The following is a 5510-nucleotide window of genomic DNA, read 5'->3' as shown; positions in this document are numbered from 1 at the left end:
CCAAGTGGGTCGAATTATTTTGTGGAGTCAACACACTTCGGTAACGTCCTAATATCAATACTTGATATCTTAGTAAGATTAATGAGTCAACGCTGAAGAATTTCAAGGGACAGCCAGTCATCTATCGCAAATTGGGAGCACCAAGGGAGGCTTCTCCCAACTCAGTAGAGGTCTCTTCCTTCCTTTGCTTTCAAACTGCGGTGTCCACTGATGTACTTCCTTGGCCGGAGCGTCTTCATCCATTCGCATAACATGACCAATCATTATAATTCATTCTATTTTCGCCGTCGGCATGACGGACTGGGCCATAAGTCTTCCGGAGAACTTTTCTCTCGAACACTCCAAGAGCCATCTTATCTTCTCTGCACACCATCCATTATTCCTGCTGTTGTAACCATAAAAGTCATTTTCACCTTTTTTAGTTCCCGAACCTTTGGGTTTGTGGACTCAAGTGTACTGCTACGACATACCACTGCTATATTCTAAGTCCATTAACTCGCTGTGGGGCCAAAACTTAAGTGATCTTTGTTATCATAAAAATACTTTATAAGTTTCTCGTAGTCTTGCCGACAATGAATCCGATCCGCTGCAACATTAGCATCTTCTTTTACTAGCTCGACTGCTGCGAGACGATTTATTTGATCTTACCTTGCTGAGCTGTTCCCTAAAAGTTTTATTAATTTAATAGTTCCAACTAATTCGAAGGAGAGCAGGAAACTGATAGTGAGAGGGAGAGGTGAAAGTCGTCACATCCGTTGTTCGGCCATCGAGTTAAATGTTAATACACTGTGCGGCAATAATGTCAAACACCTTCGCTTTGAAGACGCTGTAGTATTCTGCAGTGATCGCTCCAAACGAGCTTTTCATCACAAGGACAAGTTATCGACTCAGTGTATGATGAATTTTGTCAAATTCTGAGGACACTCAAGTCATTCGTGTAACAAGTAGAGGTCCCACACTCACACTGCATAAACACACATTATTTTTATGTTGCTGGTGGACACACATGAGCTGGTTTGTTAGAGGAATGGGAGCGGATAAGCGAGGGGTCTACATTATCTGTATACGGAAAATGGATGCGTTTAGAGCGGATGGATCGGAGATTATTACTACGGGGAGCTTGTCGGTGTTAAGAAATAATTGATTGGATGAAAGAGGGAGCGACAGAGCAACTGAAGGCGGCCAAGTAATAGTAGTAAGCGAAAAGTCGCAGGGCGGCAACTTTTGGCAACAGCTGAGCTTAGGTAAGACAGATAGCGGGCGATGACTATGATACAGCTAAATGCTTGTACCTCCTGCAGATAAGATACGACGGGTTAGTGGTGGCAGTTTAATGGTCAGAGAAGCGGCCAACAATTGCAGTATATCAATGAAGTGCATTAGACTCGGTCAAAGCAAAAATATTCAAGGCTCCAAGAAATTTTTTTTTCCGCCACCCTCTTACCATAAGCTTCAAATTAGGGGGCGGCCTTCAGCATCTTTTTTCATTTAGATCGACACTCACCCCGCTGGAAAAACGAGGTTAAATGTAGCTGATTATTGTATGCCAAATACAGCACAAAATATCTAGGAATTATACTAGATAGTAATTTGTCGTCGACATTTCATGAGGAGGAGAGAGCGAGGAAAGCCTCCGTGGCACTGTATGCATACAAGATAGTGCTAGGTTGCACGTCTGGGCCTATCGCCCAAACTCTCACATTGTGTTTTGATGGCAAATGTCAGGCCCATACTTTACTAGAGCGTCCTTGGTTGGTGGACAGCCATACAACAAACTAGGTTTACCAAAAAATTTGAGAGTGTATGCAGAGTATCATTGATTAGCATAATGGGAGCCTTAAAAACTACCTCGATAGGCCACAGCAGTATAGCGCCATTAAATATGGGCGAACGGGTCGAAAGAGATATTGGGGCTACAATAGAGCCAAATGGTTGGCGCAAGGGTGCAGAAATGGCAGAAGATACACTACACGTGTAAATCGATGGTTCCAAATTAACGAAAGGGGTCGGGTATGCCTGTTTACTGTATTGATCCCGTAATAAGTAGATACTACAGGCTGCCAGATTACAGCAGTGTCTCGCATCAATACATATATATTTATAACCAGGCAACGATCAAGGCAATAATCTGGGTACACTACTTCATCAAGAAGTGTCTTGAAGTGTTGAGAAGCATTGGAGAGACTTCAGTCAAGCCGGATCATGCAACTAAAATGGGATCCAGGTCATAAAGCGATATAAGTTAACGACAAGTTGGCAAAGGAGGGTGCAGCACTCGATGAATCGACGGTAGACGTCTCAATACATTTAGGATAAATTAAAAGGTAACAGAAGTTGCATATGATCCATCAAGCAGGAAAGGCGTGAACAGAAGCGCGGTACTGCAAAATTTCTAAGTTCAAGTGCAAATTTTACGACGAAAGACTCACAAATTTGCTCATATTTCTAAGGAGAGAAGAGTTTTGATCACGACAGGCACACTAACTGGACACTGCCTTCTGGCGTCGCATGCTTATAAATAAGGTTTAGTCAGTAACAGAAGACGGATGAGCTAGTTTTGTGTTAGTGCCCTACGCGCGCGAGGTCAAAGCTAAAGCTAGTAGGAGCGGCAGAGTTGCCAGATCTCGAGGCAGCAATTAAGCTGGGTTTTAAAAAAAACTTTTAGTATTTGCCATTCCGTCCATTATATAACATAAGTACTGGTGCCTAATTGGGGTTTTTGCGGTTCGTCTTCAAACAAATTCTGGTAACACTATGGACACATTCAGTCTTGTGAGGTGATTATTGACCGGCCCCTTCAACTTAACTATGATTTGTTATGAAAATGCTATGAGGATGCCTAGGATCTCATAAACTTGCACCTAGGACAATTGTTTGGCCTGGAATTTTTTGACTCAATAAAATAAAATAAAATACAAGTAAAAAGTGTAAGTTCGGCTGAAACCGAACGTTACATACACAGCTTTGGACTTCAAAAGCTGTTCTTGTTTGCTTCGTGTGGTTAATAGTTCTAGATTAGATTAACAAAAAAAGGGGCGGGTCACGCCCATTTTCAAAATTTCTTTAATTTCTGTTCTTAGCTCAACCATACTACTACTGTGGTTGAATATCAATCAAATGTGGTTGAATACCATAGAGTTATTACACTTTGTTAATGTTAGACCTTTGGGAAAAGTGAGCGTGGTCTCTACTATGTGTATATAATTTCGCAAAGATAGTGTCTCCGTCAAATTTCAAAGTAATATCTTTAACGGCTTTTGATTGGCGGCTTGTTAAACTTTGAAATTTTCTTCTTACAAATGTGGGTGGTGCCACACTCTTAATCAAAAATTTTTAGAATTTATGTTTTGCGTCATAAAATCAATCAACCTTATTTCGTACAGCAGCTAATGCGACAAATGCAACAACAATATCAACTGCGACCGCTGCTGCCTTCGCTACCGCTTTAGATAAAATAGTTTGATCCTGATATTTACGTTTAGTCTTTTGCCAGGCTCTAATCGACATTGTATTCGGTGACTAAAAATAAAGCAAACATAAAAAATCCTCTTTCGTTTTTTAAATTGAAGAGCGAAAGTAATTGGCGCCCAACGTGGGGCCTCGCGTGTTTTAACTAAATCCTATTTATTGGACGAACCGCGTGGTCGTGATTTCGGACTCACCAAGGAAGAATTGAACCAGAGAATATCCAAAGCAGCAGCAAGGAGAGTCAAGCTACAACAAAAATGATAGTAAGGAAGTAGATTTAAGAAAGTGAATTAAAAACGAAAATTACGTTAAAACATAATAATTTGATTGATTAAATTGTGTTTTGAAAATTTATAAAAAGTAAGCTGTAAGCCAGTGAATTCAATAAAAAAATAAATTAAAGCATAGTAGGCTCAAATTAATTACGTGTTGAAAATCAAGAAAGCAAAAAGCTGTAAGCCAGCGAATCTAAAAAGTTTGTGAATTAAATTGTAAATTAATATAAAAGAAAATGGATGAAGCGCAACTTCGTTCAGTCATTAGTGCCGCTATAAGAGAAGCCACGGACCAAACAAAACGTGACTTTCAGAAAACTATAGACAAAATGACTCAAAGACTCGTAAGGATGGAAACACCCACTACAGTAGAAGAATATCAGGAAATAACATTTAGCCATGATTTTGAGTGTAACTTATCACTGGACGTGGTGAAATCTTTGCCAGAGTTTTCTGGTGACCAGACACGTTATGTGTCATGGCGGCAGGCAGCTCATGCCGCCTACAAAATTTTTGAATCATTTGCTGGTAGCTGTAAACACTACCAAGCCGTGGCGATTATTCGTAACAAGGTTACAGGACGCGCAGCTTCTGTGCTCTCCTCGTTCAACACCGTCCTTAATTTTCAAGCCATTATAGCAAGACTTGATTTTTCCTATGCTGATAAGAAACCTATCCATGTTATAGAACAGGAAATGTCCACCCTCCGCCAGGGAGGCCTGACAATTAATGACTTTTATGACAAGGTCGAAAGGAAACTGACGGCCATAACTAATAAAACTCTTATGACCTATGGAAGCGAGCGACAGGTTATTGAATCACTTGTGACCAAATATCGTCAAGACGCTCTTAGGGTATTCATATCCGGACTTAGTAGGTCATTATGTGACATCTTATTTTCATCTAGACCGAAGGACATGCCATCAGCTCTTTCTCTGGCGCAGTAATTGGAATCTAACCAAGCTAGATCATTGTTCGCCTCAAGGTTTGCCGATAGCAGAACCTCAGAAAATCGTTTGGCAAAACCAACTAATGTTAGGTCCTTTCCCATTGCCAATAGCCCTCATTTCAAAAGAGTAACAAGTAATCAAGTTCAACAAAATGTCACTCCAATGGAGGTTGATCCCAGTCCTTCTAAATTCAGGTATCCTACTCAGCAAACGTCTTCCTCTTCTCGTAATCACCCAAATTACCCTTCAGGCAGGACTCCATTTGCAAATCCAGTTTCAACCGGGGCACTGCCGCGAGTGCAAAAAGACCACATGGTAGTGACCAATTTAATTATAATAAAATGCAGCGAATCAATGCGGAAATTGATAATAATGACAATGCAATAGCAGAAGTTCCGAGCGACGAAATAAATTTTTTAGAGTAGCGTCCCTGCTACCGTTTGTTAGCAGGAAGTTCAAAGGTAAACCAGTAAAATTTCTGATCGACACCGGCGCTTCTAAAAACTATGTAAAGAACTGTGGATGGCAAGGTGTAAAAGCAGTAGAGTCAACATTCCTGGTGAAATACATTCATGGTACCAATCGCGTTACGCAAAAATGCACTATCAATATTTTTGACACGAATTCTGTTACCAACTCTTGAAACATTCGACGGTATAATAGGTTATGACCTTTTGCGTGAAATCAATGCTAAACTTGACCTCAATAAATTAATTCTTGCATACAAGACTGGTTCAGAAAATTTGCAACATATCCACTGTAAAGACGTTAACAGTATTGTACTGACCCCATTAATCGAAGAGCTTAAAGTTAAGCA

Source organism: Eurosta solidaginis, chromosome 2 (genome assembly GCF_040869045.1).
Source record: "Eurosta solidaginis isolate ZX-2024a chromosome 2, ASM4086904v1, whole genome shotgun sequence".
In the NCBI taxonomy this organism is placed as follows: domain Eukaryota; kingdom Metazoa; phylum Arthropoda; class Insecta; order Diptera; family Tephritidae; genus Eurosta; species Eurosta solidaginis.
Note: the sequence above shows the minus strand (reverse complement) of the source record.